General features: G+C 43.5%; 1 long non-coding RNA gene across 1 annotated transcript in view; it reads right to left on the bottom strand.

The window, feature by feature from the left end:
* Window positions 1–9,170, bottom strand: part of LOC133275422 (uncharacterized) — a 155,270-nt gene extending 146,100 nt beyond the window's left edge. The window contains exon 1 of the long non-coding RNA XR_009745515.1: window positions 9,040–9,170. This is a non-coding gene — a long non-coding RNA (uncharacterized LOC133275422). The remainder of the gene's footprint in view (window positions 1–9,039) is intronic.
* Between the last annotated feature and the right edge of the window lie 7,730 nt (window positions 9,171–16,900).

Here is a 16,900-nt window from a genome sequence, read left to right as displayed (position 1 = left end):
GAGCAAAGAGAAACCTATTCTGGCTTGACTACAGTATCTGCTTCAAAATTGAAAAAGTCCTTTTGGAATGCTCCTAAACTTCTCAAAGAAGTTAAAGAAAGGTCTGAAATGAAAAGTCAGCTCAACAGAAAAGCAGCAAAAAGGAAGAGTTTGCAAAAATGTCAGCAGAAAATCCTTGTATTTTTCTCCCCAGGGGTTTTTGTTATAAAACAATCTGGTGCAATCACTTAAGAGTCATGATTAGCACCTGTGTTAGCAAATCTTCATTTGGTGCAGAAACAAATAAAATGTATTAAAATGCCTCCAAGCACAGCTCCTATGAGCAGAGGAGGGCCCAGCTCTGAACTGGTAAGTAATCAGTTTCCTTTAAGCACTTCAAATGGCTTTGCAGAGAATTACCCATCCCTTGGCTGACCTGTGGCAGACCATGAGGGAAGGAGGAACGGTGACCACAGGCTTCTCTCTCCCTCTTGTCCTCCTATAGGACATACTTTTGCCCTACACTGACCCATACAGCACAGTAGCAGCTACAGGGTAGCCCTGCCCTTCATTCATGAGGGGATGGCATCAGCTCATGACCATCATTAGATGCTGGACTTTTCAAGCACAGCCTAAGGTGACTGCAGCCATTTCTGCAGGTTTCTGGATGTAGAAGTGTGACCTAAGCTGCCTTTACCAGGCATCTCACTTTGAAACAAGCAATTATCATACACCTGCATGCTTTGCATTCCTCTGTCTCTCAGGAATGCCCTGTGTGATTTTATGCACTGGGACAGCTAGAACAACTATGCACCTTCTGGGCCACTGTTAGCTTGCAGGGCACTAGAAGAATTTAACTTCTCTATGTTCACTTAATCACTAAGCATACAGAGGCTTTGTTGGCCTTCTCCCCCTAACCACCACAGAGTCTTTACATTTACCATATTCTTCTTATCAAGAGGGTGCCAAACTATTCCATGCATTTTCTGTAATTCTCCAGCACTTGGTTTGCACATACCACTGCTGTTTGCACACTGTGTTAACTATTGCCACAACAACTTACTGTATCATAGACAGTATTCCCACAGCTTGTGCTAAAGGGCCAATTGTGCAACTGGTTGCATATGAGCAAGCAACAGAATCTTATCATCTGAGATACAATCAACATGAATAAGAGTATTAGTCCCAACATGGATCTGAGCACTTCACATCTGCACCAGTTCTGGACTTCAAGGGCTGTCCAACAAGGCAATAGCAATAGGACAAGAGAAAATGGCCTACAGCTGTAGCAGGAGAGGTTTAGACTGGATATCAGGAAAATACCTTCACCAAAACGGTTATGAATCGTTGGAAGAGGGTGCTCATGGAAGTGGTTACCATCCCTGGAGGTATTTAAGAGACATGTAGATGTGGTGTTTTGGGGCACAGTTTAGTGGTGGACTTGACAGTGTTAGGTTAAGACTTGGACTCTGAGATTTTCAAGGTCTTTTCCAACCTAAGTGATTCTATAAGGTGACACAGATGAAAAGAGGTATAACCTCAGTGTCCTTGCAGGTGGTATCTCATTACTGTGTATCAGTCTAGGCATTTTGGTGCAGGAGCTGTGTCCCAGTTGAGGGCCTCTTGAAGGCAGCAGTTCCCCAGCACATCTTCCCTTCTCCTTTGGTGTTGGCAACCTTCTGCCAAAGGGATGGGTCAGATGACATCATTCCCTGGACTAGATGTCACCGGCTGGAGCACGCATGGTATCTATGCCTCCATCCCATCCTGAGGCAAGCCAGAAAATTCATGCAACACACTAATGGAACTCCCTCAGCTCTTCAACAGAGACAGAAACAGCATGTCTGCTAATATGAGCCCAGCTATGGGACAACATCTGCAACATTTAGCTCCAAACAGCTTCCAAAACCTAACGCATCTACAGATAGGGTCTCCCCTCCTGGAGTGCAAATCCCCCAAGCAGCATAGAGATGGTTCTCTGAAAGACAGCACTGACATTCAAGAGCTGCAGGAAGTAACACACAAAGACTGCACAGATGTGATCCAAGCAACACTTGCAGGTAAACTACTGCAACCCATATCATGTATGGGCAGGTACAACAGCCAGAACCAGGAGTTCTGGGAAGCGATAACTCTCTCATCCAGAAAGTTCATGTACTAAGCATTCAAAACCCCAGAGTTCTGAGGTCCATCTCTCTGCCTGGAATAATAATGAATAGAAAGATGTTGCTGCTTTTTAGTTACTGGTATCATGACATAACAGCTCCCTGCTATCAGAGTGAAGCACAGAAGGAGCAGGAAGAGAAAAATATACACACCCAAAAGCACAAAAAGCCTGTAGCTGCTCAACAGAGGATTCAGGCAAGCCCAGCCAGACCAATCACTCCACATAAATGTGATTTCTCACGTATGCCTGGTACTGTGCAACGCAGAAACTCCCCCACCCTCTCCTCCTAAGGAGGAGAAAAGGGAGTGGAAAATGAAGTGTCCCCACATCTCAGTGGTTAGACGACAATCTTTGCACTCTTTGCTTACAGTTTTCTGTTTTACCACTGAGCTGGTTTAGCGAGGAGCTGAATTATGCGCAGGCATCAGCGAGGGCCGCTGCAGCATTTCCAGCTGCCGCAGGGAAAGATTGTTGCTGCCACCTGCAGCCTAACCTCTGGAGGCAGCTTTCATCTTAAAACACCTGGGTGGGATGCATAGTGCTAACGAGGCGTTGTCCCTGAAAAAGAGGCACTTGGAAAGGTTTCCAGGTACCCAGGATCCTGCTAGTCCCACCACATGTGCCATCTTTTGATGCTAAATGACATAAAATGCTTTCTCCCTCTACCTGACCCTCCAAGCAAGTGTGTTATTTATAAACAGGTAATAGAAATCACTGAGGAGAACAACGAAGCAGCAGAGATCACTAGTCTGGAAGGCATATTGGCTTTATTCTGATACCATACAAAAATAAACCCCAAAGCCTCAGGCCGTGAAACTAACTGATCCAACAGCCTATGTGTAAGGTTATTTTTCCAGTAGGGAACATAGAAATAACATCTAGGTTTGTGCAAACTGGGTGATTTGAATCCGAGAAGAGATGTGCAATTAATACTTGAGCACAGATTGGATATATGAAAATCCTCCCAAAGCCAGAGGTAACATTAAGCATCTACTTCTCTATAAAAAGAGAACAATCTCAAAGGACTTTACATGTTCACATTCTATGAAGGCACAAAGCCAGAATATGGAAAAGAGTTACTTTCTTTGTGAAACCCTGCCTAATCCCATTTTACTATTAAAATCAGCAAACCCCCTCAATAGGTAATTGAGTTCAGACTTAAAGAAACAGTTCTGCCTTTAGAACAACAAAATCAAAACCACCCCCACCAAAACATATCCCCCACCACCTGCAGAGCACAGACAAACACACAACCATAAACCTCAGATCTCCACAAGCTGCAAACAAAATACCAGGAAAACTGGAAAAGGAAAGAAAAAGTCATCTATAGGTAAACTATTCCTCAAACACTGTCTTAACCTGAGGAAATAAAACTGCAAGAGACCTTCCTGGCCAGGAAATGAGGGCTACTGTGTTAAAAAGCAATACATACATAGAAAGGCTATTTGCTTGTTAACATAACTAACAATGAGTTTAAAAGTCTGTAAAATGCCCCCAGGATTCTCTATGCAAATCTATCTCTAGTTTAAGAGGGAGCAAAATTTATACCAAATTGTCCCTCAAAAAACAGTTATGAGCCAGAAAGCCCCCACAAGAGTTGCTATGACGGATCAGAACCCATGGCTCTACACACAAAATAAATGGAGTCCTAAAGCACGACATTCATCTCAGCCTTACTTTGGTGCTAAATGTCTACCTATTTTGATAGAAATACATCACCAAAATAAAATCTGAGTATCTGAACCCAAGAGTCCAAGTATAAAAACATACTGCAAAGGAACATTTAAAATCCATGTCTAAAACCAGTTGTTTGACAGAGGCAGATATAACACTGCTGTAATCCCTCCTTCCTGAGCTCATTGATTTTATCCCATAACCTCACATATGGCTAAAATCCTATTTTTTCTGCAAGTTATATTACAGCTTAAAAGGAAGGATTCCCCTCCATGTTCTGCAATATGACAACAGAATCACAATCATAGAATACCAGGTTAGAAAGTATCTCAAGGATCACCTGGTCTAAACTTCAATGGACCAGATAGTTTCCATCATTTACCACAAGTCTAATATTACCTGCTCAGACAGAAGTGAAAGCACTGAGATTTGCTGACCAGTTCCCAAGATTTAACATAGATGCAAGTTGTTCAACCCAGCTCTGCAGACTTAAAAAAATGCTTTTAACAATTTCTATCATTTATTTCTATATACAAAAGCCCAGTAATATCCACCTATTCATAAAAGAGGTCTTATCATCCTCTTCATACAGAAGATTCAAAGATGTCCTAGTCTTTGAAAGAAGATGTCTTCAAAACCTTCCACACTATTCATGCATGAAAATAAATCCATATGAAAGAGAAGCTTATGCTTTGAATGTTAACATATTGTAGTATCAATTATGATATTTATCGTGTAGCGAATTGGAAGTTACCAACCATTTGTAGTACAATTCCAGTAAACATTATTGCCTTTCCCAGCATATATACACACCCACACAATCAGAGAGAAAAAAAAAACCACTCACTCAAATAAATGCAAGTTTCTTCAGAAGGCCAGCTTTATTTTACCAATTCCAGTATGCTTCAGAAAGTATGATCCCCACTACCTTAAATGGGAAGAAAAAAAACAGTGGGAATACCTTCCCCTACTCCCTTAAGGCTGCATGGGAGTGCTTGTTCCAAGGAGAAATAGCAACCTTCCTCCTGCACTTTGAGGTCTGCAGGGGCTGCTTTGCCTGGCAGCAGCAGGATGTGCCGGTGGCACAGACACTACAGAGGTTCTCACAGCCCTTCATAAGAGGAGGACAAGGAAAAGAGTGCCTGCACAAACCTCCCTCTACTCCAGAAGGGCCAGCACTGTTCTCAAACCACCATGTAAAGAGGTACCCAAGCAGCTGTAATCGCCTATGGGGAACAAGCGGGTTTAAGGAGACCCCAACAAATGCAGCACCAAAGCAAAAAAAACCCAAAGCTTTCTTTCAAAAATACAAACCAAAGTCACATTAATTAAACATGAAACAACACAGCAGCATCTGAGGCTGGCTTTCCTCTAAGGCTGCCCTTTACCCTGCCTGCAGCAAAACAAGCTCCTTCTCTGACAACACAGCAAAACCACAACCCTCAAAGCAACAGGCCAAGACCAGTTTGGTGGCTGGTTTGACCTACAGAGCAGGGAAAAAATGCTAGGAAAGATGTGAAATGCTTCATTCACCTCAAAGGAGCATTAACTGGAAGACCCACTCAGAAAAACATAAACAGACCCATACAGCATCCCCACAAACTTTTTCCTCCTGTGAAGACGGGCTGAGAGAGCTGGGCAAGGACCACAAAAAGACATTAGCTCACTAATTCATTCCTTCACAGTCAAGACTTGAATGGATATTTCCATGTAGTTTCCACACTTAGCTCAGGCAGGCGCAACTCTTCACAGAATTAATAAAGCAGGATACTCCTTTCTAAACTGCTCTTCTGATGAAGAAACAAGCTTTAGCATTACACTGAAAGACTGCCTGGAGCCCAAAGCAATCTCATCAATCCCCACACTTGTGCCCAGCCTTGAATGACTCCTTAACACTGGGCAGCTCAGGTGTTTCTGAGCAAATTTAGGGCTTTCCCTTGTTTCTGGATGAAATCTCAATGAAATGCATTTCAGCTGTTCTCTCCTCAGCAGTCACAGAGCAAGGTGTGATAATCAGGTGACCTATGCAAGCTTTCTGTGACTTGGTCATCATGTCAGCTTTTTCCTTGTTTATCAGATTGCTTGGGGTGTTTTTAGTCTGGGAGACTAAAGCAAGAACACAGGGGGAAAAAAAGATTTTTATATCCAGCCTTGGGTCTTCTGGTGACAAATAACTATGGTTACAGATAGGTACAGAGACCAGAAGAAGAAACCTGCTGCAGTTGCTGCAACAGTTCTGCCTATAGTTCTGTGGCATATTTTGGTCCTCTTTGCCTTCTAAGGCAAAGCTTGCCATTTCTCCCACTTCCTAGAGAAAGAAAGCCAATACAACAAGGTTAGGTGCTGTCAGAAGCTAGGCAGGAGAAAGGAAAAACTAGATATAGCAGCCCAGGGTCTCTTAGGCTTAAGCTACCGGGTGTTAGTTGTAGATAAGGCCCTTCAAAGACTGTTTTATTTCCTAAAAAAAACAAGCTGGCTGCAGCCAGCTCTATGAATTCAAGGAGGAAGGCTCTTTCCCAAGGCCAATATTACCTGTCCAGATGATCTCATAATACCACTGAGGTCCAACATTTCATTTGGCCTCCCCAGCAGACCTGACCTTGCAGGAATATTTTCTTGGCATGAATTGCAGAGGAACTATGAAGAGAAAGTATTAAATGCTTTCAAAGGAGATGACAGCAGAAGGGGTGTCTGTTTCTCCTTCTCGGTGATAAAGAAACAAACTGACAGAATTTCATAAATCCATGTTTGTTAATGATCTAGAAATGCAAACCCTGGTTACAGATACATACTGGTCTTTTGAAGGAGGTTCTGGTAACTTCTGCAAAAGAACACATAGAAACCTAACACTAATATTAATGCTAAATAATGAGAGATGTTTTCTCATTCCCCTGTATTACAAATGAGGGTGAAAGACAAAGGGGATTAATGAAGGAAGAGAAAGTAGAAAATAAAACGCTTACATTTTCAATAAGTGATGAGTTTTACTATAGGAAGGTTTAAAAACGGATAAGAAAAAGGTCAGTGATTGGCCTTGGCAGTCAGTCTAAAACTGAGGGGCAGAAGACACAACCTGAAGATATCTGTGTGATGAAAGTTTGCACAACAGGATCACAGAAAAGCAGTGGCCTTCCTAATACAGGGATGAGTTGGCCCATGCTTCAGATGGAGACCATTCACATGTTTTCTGTCTCAGGGTCTGAAGGTATGCGAACTGTGCTCTGAACAAAGGGCAACAGCCCATCAGCGTGGCATACAGAAAGCTTCTTAGACTGGTGTGTCTCCATTTCCTCACTCCCTTTCTTGGTCCCAAAGGTAGGCACGTTTTCTCCAGCATTTTTAAGACAGGAACATGAATTGTCTCAGCAGCTGATACCTTTTCCAGAGCTTCTAGACACCTGAAAAGCAAATGCTGAGGAAAACCAGGAGCTAAAATACACATCTGCCCTGAGAGATGAGCACAAAATGCAGTTACATTACCCCAAGACAAGTGTGTAATAGACATTTTCCACCTCTCCTTGATTTAATTCAGGCTGTTTTCCTTTAAAGTGACAAGAGATTGGAATCCAAGTCCACCTCAAGGCTTTAAAGCTTTTTTGATATATCAACACTTCAAGCAGAAACTTGGTTTTCTAAGAGAGTCTCTACAGATCACACCTAGCATGCACAACACACCTGCTTTGAAAGATGCTGACAGCAGGGTCTCAGTATGGAACTACCCCATCAGATCTACTGCTCACATTGGTCCCCTTAGACCACCCACATACTTTGAAACTAACCCACAAATGCTTTGGTCTGCTGACAGACCTCTGGCTTTGCACAAATACATAGGCACACACAGGTAGAAATGAAATTTGGGGCTCAAAAACCTAGTCAATGCACATCAAGGGTGCAGCCTCAGCCCAAATAACTTACACAGTGGTCACTAAACCCAGTGAAAATGAACCTAGAGGAGCTTCCAGGGGATGGAGAACCACCATTAGGACCTCAGGATGGTCAGCAAGTATTTCCTGATAGTTTACTGAGATTCCTAAGATGCTGCGTATGCAGGAAAATTCTTAGGTCAAACAACTCCAAATTCAGACTACTAACTTTACCCTGCAGAATGGTTCTTTATTGTGAGGCTTTTTAGAGCATGTTGTTTGGGGAATGATCACACTTATATGTGATCTCAAAGGCAAATCTTCCCTGTTGCAAAATATTGCAACAATATTTTCCTTTGACCTTCTTAAAGTGTTTTAATAAGACTGAAACAATTCATATTAACTGAGATTGAAATGGTTCATTTCCACACTACTGCTCCAATTCCTGCATGATACAATATGAATACAGCACAGCAATTTTACAAATGGTTTCAATAATGTCCCACTAAAGTGTGTCAAAAATCAATTTCTGAATAGAGAAGTCTTTCCTTGAGAAAATATCCCTGCTGCTGTAATGCCAGCTTGTCTCAAGAGGCTGAGTTCAGAGGACACCCTACAAACCCCAGTGCTTCAGCAGCACTCAGGTTACATGCTTAGAGGGTACAGCTGTGAGAATGAGGCCCTGAAAAATGGTTTGGTTTTGTAGTGCATGTACAACAAAGCTGATCCTCCACAGCAACACCTGATGCTACTAAGGGGTAATGACAATAATACTAACAATAGAGTTGGGTCCCTCTAAGTTCAAAGCACAAAAGAATGCTTTTGGAGGACAGGATTTTCAGGTCACCTGTCCATCTTGGGATACCTGGAGATAACAATACATGCAGTCACCTTTATGAGACCCATAGATTGAAGTAGGAAGAGCAAAGACATTTGAGAATCCAGATCTGCTCAGAAATCCTCCAGCCTTCCTTTGTACTTTAGGGAATGGGGTAATACATTATGTTGAGTATAGGAATCGAGCAGAAAATAAACGTTAGAGTTTCAGTCACTCTTCAAGAGATCAGAGGGGCTGGGGACAGCCAGGCTTCATTTCTAGTCACAACCAATTCAACACAATAATACAGTCACACTCAGTAAGAGCTTCCATGGTTACAGATTCATGAATAGCGTGGTTCATTGAAGCAACAGAAATACAGATTGGGAATGGCTGTTGACAAACTCACTCGTGCTAATGCTAAAACCCAAAGCAAACTAATAATTAATTGAGCTCCTATGGAAACATAGCCAACAGGTAATTCATTAAGCTTAGTTTCACAGAGTATCATCCAATGTAGCTTCAGGTGCAAAACTTACCAAAGAGGCATCCCTGCTTTGGGGAGGATAGAGGAGCCAACAAACTTGTCTACAAAGTGAAGTCATGTTCTTATCCTCTGACAGCGAAGTTCAAATCCCAAACTACCTGGTGCTGCTGCCCTGAATGGTGCAGGGAAGCACTTCCTTACATCTGGGTATTTAAAAGAGGGATAATGAGAGCCCTGGTCTGGCTGTCCATGGGCAGAACAGAACCATGAAACAACACCACTCCCTCTTCCACCTGGCTTAGGCAGCATTGAAGGCCGTCAGGCATCCACTTGATAGCCTAATCACCCCCAACAGCAGCCCATCACCTTCCTCAGTAGCCCATTATGCCCATGAGGGCGTTGCACCACACCTTGTTAAGCCCTTCACCACCTGTCTCCTATAGAACAGCCTCAGAACCAGGTTCCCTTTCTGCTTAAACACTGCTTTTTTTTTCCCATCAGAAGTATTTCCGACATAATTCGACGTTGCCAGTAAGCAGTATATGACCAGTAACTTCCCAGAGAGGATAGACTATTGAAGGCTTTTGTGTGTCGCGCTACTGATAGCATTTAACTAAATGTGTGCAGAGTGGAAGATTCTCTCCCTTTAACCCTCTTGGCTTGTCTACTCATTGCCAAATGGGGACCAAACTATTTTATATCCCCTCTTTAGAAAATCGCGATATATAGAATGCTTAAGGTCCTTTCCAACCCTAGCCATTCTATGATTCTGTGATTTGGACCAGGGATGTCCCCCAGAGGCCAACATGTGAAGACAGCTGCACCCACCTCAGCATGGGAAGAGTAAAAGGCTTTTCAGATTGATGCTGCCAGGTGTATTCTTTCCTCCTTTTCATCCTTCTCTCTCCTCCTTCTCTGCAAAAAATATTCCTGCCACCTCCTGGAAGTATCTGCAATTGCTGCAGTGCCCCTGCAAAAGGGAAATTACTTGGGAGCCAGCTTGAAAAGCTCTCTAGGTTTGGGAGTAGATGGGAGCTCGCACAAATCTTTTCCTGATTATGGATGGATTTCCAGCTCATACGCGGTGCACATTAGAACTGGGGCTGTGCCTTTTCACTGCTGTTCTCTCTCCATGTATGCCTGTCTTGCTTTAAAGAGAAACACAACATGGTGTTTAACAGTGCCACAGAAAGTGCTGGATGTCAGTGCTTTCCCCAGGTCATTGTTTTCTCTTCAAGAAAAAAAAAAACATACAAAAAAAAAAACCAACAAAAAAAAAAGTAAGAGAATTTAACTAAAGCACAGAAAATTAGTGAGATTTAATAAGATACAAAGGGAGGTATGTGTCTGTTCAGTCAACATTACAAAGTTTGGCTGTTTGTGTTATAAAACTCATGTCCAGCAAACTAACCGAAGTTCACATCAGGTGGTATGCAAAGACAGTAAATGACCTCTGTCTTCAAAAAGGTATACAGAAATGAATAGTACTAGTTTGATGTGCCAATAAATTTTGAAGCTAAAAAGAATCAAACTAGTTCTAGGGATCAGATAAATATTCGAATGCAATTTCAGTAGGTTATATTCTTTCATTTGAGATAACTACATTTAACAACAACTTTGTTTCAGCTGAAATTTTACCTAGGATAATACTCTCAGTCTTGGATGCCTACTTTGTCCGTGAGCATCATTTTAGCTCACCAAGACTCGCATGTCTCTCCAGTCAGTTTTGTTTACCAACTTGGAACAGCAAAACCTAAGGCATGCTTTCTAAATACAATACTGCCTTGTAGGTTTTAGCCATAGCAAGTGCTGAGGTCAAGCACTTACGCTAGATAACAACACAATCCATCTGGATTTTTATTATGTGAAAATCTCACATGTATTTATCGCAAGTTGATCCTCCATGAAGATAAGGATCCACAAATCTTACAGCAATCCTGAGGAATCTGATCCTTTGAGATTCTCAGTATAAGGTTTAATATACACATAAGAGGCTTTAGTATACAGGGGTTGATTTAACTACCAAAATAGTATGTGTATACATATATATATAGCTGTGCACATATATATTGCTCAAACTGTGAGTTTGGGATGTTCCTGCACTTACATCCTTTGGCTCATAATGCAGAAACTTTCCAGCTCATCATATTACTCTTCTTCCCTAGCATGGGAAGGGGCCCACAAGAGAAGCCAGCAGGCTTTCTCTGCAAGGCCTCCTGGCTCTTCTCACTCATGGAGTAAGCTCCATGATCCCAGGCTGTATTTCCCTCTGTTTCTCACATCCCACCAGAGATTTTATGCCCAATTTATAAATAGGTGAAAGCATGAAGAGCCATTACTATTTTCTGCAGGGCTGCTTATTCTTGCCAGGCTTATAGGAGCTGAATTGTGCCCGTTCGGATTTGAGTGATTTCAGCCTTTCAGAGTTAATGTGGGGAGGAAAACAGGCATAGGCACAGTATGGTCACACTATGTCCACTGGAGACCAAATCAAGAGGCAAATCCCTCCAGTTCCCCCCATGTAAACATTTCTGTATGGTTTTATGTTGAAGTGAGCTTTTTATATCAATTCTGAGAAGGCTTGTACTGAAAATGACCATTTGGTGTCCTTTTTGGGAGCACAGTGTTACCAGGGATGTCCCTGGGAATACAGTGGTAGATGGCAGAAGGGTTTTTGCACTGCAGGTCCATCTCCAAGGTGTACTTACTTCCTTGGATGTTCCCAGGTAAATAAACCCTGGGGTAAGCACTGCAGCTCCAGCTGCTTTGAGCTGATGTCTTCAAACACCAGGGGACACTACAAGACTGAGCAGTGACCAGGCAAGACATGGCCTCAAACAGCATCTGGGCTTCACATCCCTCCAGAAATACCTACAATGCCCAGCGAATCTCCTGCACTTAGCTCCTTTGGGGGTTGGCAGTGTTAGTTCAAAGTATCCCTGTGCAAGGAGAGGGGAGAGGGCCAGAAGGGCAGGGTAAAAGGGGACATTTTCCAATCTCAAAGGGGGATATCCTTCAGAGTGTGGCCTGAGAGGAAGAAACAGGGGTAATAGCTGGGTTATGCACCTGAGGAGGACTCTCATCATGCCTCAAAGTAAAGTCTCAGCCCTTTATTCTTTATCCCTTTGTGCTGGGGGGCTGGGGAGCACAGCTTAATGCTGCTCAGGGCGGGAGGGCACAGAAGCTGCCAAAACAAGCGCTGGTGTGGTGGGGACAGAAGGAGGAGGGGACTGATGAGAGTGCAGCTGGACGGGTCTGCTGGCATGATATGGAGCAGGATGATACCTCTTGCAAGGATCATGTGCAGGCTAAAAGTGACTGAAATGCTTGGGTATTTGGAGCAGAGATAGTGCTTTCTTTCCCTGTGAGACGTATCAGATAGCTTTTAGTCCAGTGCTTTGCTGTGTCAGCCCTTGCAAGGATCCTGCTGTGAAGGGTGTCAAAATAACTCCCATCTCTCCCCTTTGCATGGCCTTTAAGTTCTGGTCTTTAATCACACAAGACTCACTTACCTTTCAGGAACCCTGCTTGGAGTCCAGCACTGCAGGAAACATTTCATCTCATGGTACGTACTCATAGCGGGCTGGAAACCAGCTATCATTACCCACCTGAGGCAGTCCAGAAAGGACATGACAGCACTCACCAGTGAAATGAACAGCTATTTGTAAAACAGCACAGGAATATGGGGAGATGACAATGAAACTGAAGTCAACAGGGCTCAGCTTACACTGAGGGAAATGTCTAAGCTTAATTGTTTTGTTGTATCATGGCCCAAGAACAGTTACCTCTCCCTGCACAGTTCATTACAATCACAAAGCCCTCTCAGGGAACAGATGCGTGCCATTTGATGGGACAACGGAGCATCGGCCAAGCTGGCAAGCATGGTGATGCGAAGCAGGGTGAAGGCATCTCCACAGGGTGGGGAGGCCAAGGGCTTGCAAAGATGCCAGAGGAGGAGCAGACAAAGTGATGCATGGCAAAGTATCCAGCATGCTGGGCTGTCCAAATACGCCCTCTCATACAGTAAATTCACCCACAGTTAAATACATACCTGTTTGATTTTGTGAGATTGATCACACATTTAATCAGTGTTCGTATATACAGTATAACTGAAAGGGAGAGATAATAGAGAAATCATTCTTTTAAAGGAGTAACTGCATTGCAGATCAATTTCTTCAAAACCTTCATGTGCACAGAAATCCTATGGGATGAATATTTCATAAGGGGAATAACACTTTTAAATTAATAAAAACCCTGCATGCCTAGTTATGAACTACAAAGATTGCTGAAGTTGTTATAAAAAACCCCCACCATCCTGTTCATACTTTGTACATCAATTTATGACAGAGTCATAGCTGGACCCTGAGGGAAATGGAGGAGAAAAAGAGACCCTTTTGATGTGAAGCATTTTCAGTAAGTAATAAGAGTTTCATGGACATGACTGCCCACCAAAGACAGGCAGCCTTACTAGTAAGGTGAAACTGGTTTCTTAAGTGGGAGGATCGACACCCTAAAATTAATTATGATGAATACTACTTACTGTGTCTTAAGCTGCAGGTGAGTGACCTGAAGAGCTGGAGTGACCTGAAGTGATGGCTAAGTGACGTCTCCTTTATCCATCTCCAAATACTCCTGGGTATCTCTAGTTTCAGAGCCAGATCTTCAGTACCGGTCACTCAGCTGGTGGGGGTGTGAAACTCTTCATTAACAATATTGTGGGACCTAGGATTGGGGCATTCATCTAGATCAGGGGGACCCCAATCTGTGCAACAGGAACTTCAATCTATTTCCCTCATCACCCTTGTGCTCTTGGCCATGCCAGAGCAAGGTTTTCCTCCTGTCTCTTCCAGAAATCGCATCCTGTTTGTAACTGCTCCCTCCATTCCCATGCTAAGTCCCCATCTTAGGCTTTCCAGGGGAAAATAAACTTCCACTGGAAAATTCCCAGCCCACTATGCTTCTTTTCATCCTTTCCATCCTTTTTCCATCCATCCTTTCCACCTTTACAAAAGCTCATTCTCGGTGTCGGCATTTCTGCTAGCCCCAGCAAGTTCCTTGCAGGCTTGGTGACAAGTTACGGAAGGCTTCTCTTCTGCAGGCTGCTAAGAAACATAAGAGGAACACATCAACTTTTAGCAGGGAAAGACAGAGAAGGCTTGAAGCCACCATACCGATCCTTTGAAATTTTTCTAAGTAGTGCCAAATAAAAATAGAACTAAAATATGTATCAACATTTTCTACTTGTAGCTGATTTGTCTACTTGGCATTATTTCCTTCAGCAGGGAAAAGGGTGAGGCACACAAAGGGGGACAGAGGCTTGGGATAAATAAGTAAGAATGTAAAATTGGGTGTTTTGATTTTTTTTTAATGTTAACTAGATAATGTATTCATAATCTTCCCTGCTTCCGACAAAAAAAAATGAGTGCTTGCCTTTTGAAGCCCTCATCTGGCAGAGAGAGATAGCAGATTTCTAAGAGCATTTTTTATGCTTCTTTGATGACTGCAAGGAAAAAAAAATATTCAGAGAACCGAAATGACATTTTTCTATAAATTTCACACTGCTCTGCAGGCATGGAGGCATGGAGGCATTCATTAAGATTAGTTGGAATTACTTAAGCACCATGAATTTTCTCCATGAAGCTGGTAACTGGAACACTGCGGATTAGTTATTGATCAGCTGCCATTAATACTCGGGGCTCTTTCCATGCCTGTTGTTGGGCTTTTTGTTGATTCTTCCCCCTTCTCTTGTGTGAGCCAAATCTGTGAAATTCACAAATTAAACAGGCGCTCTTCAGTCTCTCCTTTGTTTTGGGGAACAAAAAATCAGAACAGAAAAAATAACTCCTTTGTTACAGCAAATCTTTATCTGCTTTGCCTCACTGCTTCCCCCCTCCGCAGAGTGTTGGATTTTGAATTTCAGGTGGCTTTCAGAGCTAGTGCTGCAGCCCTCTCCTGCAGGGCCTCAAGAAGCATGCCAGGGTCTAGCAACAGAGTTTGAGCACACCAGTCCTGCAAATGGATTTGGAAAGGGAACGAGGTGGGAGCTCCAGGGTTGTATACTGAAGGAGGTCTGGTGAACAGCGTGGTGACCCTCGTGACTGGCCACTGGAGATAGCAGGGACCCCTGTCCCAGCATCTCTTTCCTATATGGGGGGGATTGCAATGAGCCATAGAGTCATTTCCTGGAGCTGTGCGGACCCCTGCATCCTCTGATTAGCCAACCCCATCCATAGCCAGGGACTTGAACTAGGGACCAACAGCTCCCAGTGCAGTCTAGGCTCACTGCTGGTTACTTGATTTAACTGAGATTGAGAGCATCGTTTGAACTCCTTGGGACCTTCAAAGATCTCAGTCCCTCCAGCCTCCTCTCTGTGCCTTTTACCTTTCTTTTTGTTTCCTATTGAAAACCTCAGAATCATAGAATGGTTTGGGCTGGAAGGGACTTTAAAGCTCATGCCGTTCCAACCCCCCACCACAGGCAGGGACACCTTCCACTAGACCAGGTTGCTCCAAGCCCCATCCAACCTGGCCTTGAATACTGACAGGGATCAGGCAGCCATAGCTTCTCTGGGCACCCTGTGCCAGGGCCTCAGCACCTTCACAGGGAAGGATTTAATGATACTTATTGCTAGTGAAAAGCACAGCCACAGATTCAGGTCCTTCCAAACCAAACTTCAGCCCAGCCAGGATGAAGATCCAAAAGTACTTTTATATATTTATGCAACAGAGTTGTTTCCACTTGTGAGCTTCAGTAAGACAAGCTCTTCTGCTTCAGAAGACTAACCTCAGCCTTACCACGGGTCTTCCTCCCACACACTGCTCATATCTTCTGCCCTATCTCACCGGAGCAATCTTATCTCCTTTCCTTTCAAAGAATGTTTTTCTGAGCCCTCAGGAGCCTTTTTGGGAAGCCAGTGTTACTTGGTAGATCCTGGACACCAAACCCTGATCTTCACTGGACTGTTCACAGCCTGTTTGACCTGTACGCTGTACAGCAGAGCATGAGGTAGTGCTACCTGGGCAAGAAGGAGGCAGTCCTACACAGGCAGGCAGCAGAAAACGTTATTAAGTTTGCTGCAGGATATGCTCCAAAGGAGTTGAGCTTGGCTGAACCTAATCTCCAACCACAACCCCTGAGCAAAGCTGCAGCTCCAGCAGCAACTGTGCATCAGGCTTGTTGTGGCTATTCTTTGTATAAAACCACCAGGACCCGCACAGCTCCTGTCACCTTCACCCTTTTCCTCTTCCTGTTGATCACAAAGTCAAAAGGGGTCCTGTGGAGGATTTCCCATGTTTGGTTTTGGAGCATCTGTTCCTCAGCATGTTTCTAAATAAATGACCAAGGATGACTTTGCAAATGAACAGCATACAAAAAAGCACAAGGCAGCTGTTGCTGCAAGAAGAAAATATGGCTTCACTTCCCTACCTGCAGCTCCTAAGATTATGTTTTTCCATGAAGGTCAGTCATCACAAGCAGGAGTGGAGTCAATGTACGTACCTTGCCCAGAGTGTCCTGGCTCGAGTTGTTGTTGGGGTGGACATTTCCATCACGTTCAGGCCAGGGGAGGTGATGCTCTCTGCTAGCCAAAGAGGGGACAAAGCACCTCAATTTGGATATTCCCATTTTTAAAACACATTTAAAGAAGGAGGAAATAACTAATATAAAAGCCATGTGTTGGAGATAGAGAAGAACAGGAGTTTCTTCCTCAAAGGGCATGCAGCTCAGAGGTGATCGGTCCATTTTCATCAGGATAAATTACCTCCTCTCTACTGGGAAGTCACTAGCATCATCTTTCCCAGGTCTGACACATTTTGGGGGTGGGAAGGAAGATGTGGCAGTTTAAGCACCACATTTGCACTTGTAAGAGCCAGATTTGTGCCCATCCTGACTTTCCACTTGTACGTAGACTAAC

The sequence above is a fragment of the Pezoporus flaviventris genome, unplaced genomic scaffold (genome assembly GCF_033815535.1).
Source record: "Pezoporus flaviventris isolate CSIRO_AGI_PZ_B2104156 unplaced genomic scaffold, CSIRO_AGI_Pfla_v1 ptg000040l, whole genome shotgun sequence".
Lineage (NCBI taxonomy): Eukaryota > Metazoa > Chordata > Aves > Psittaciformes > Psittacidae > Pezoporus > Pezoporus flaviventris.
The sequence above is the reverse complement of the archived record's forward strand: the minus strand, read 5'-3'. Positions and strand labels throughout refer to the sequence as shown.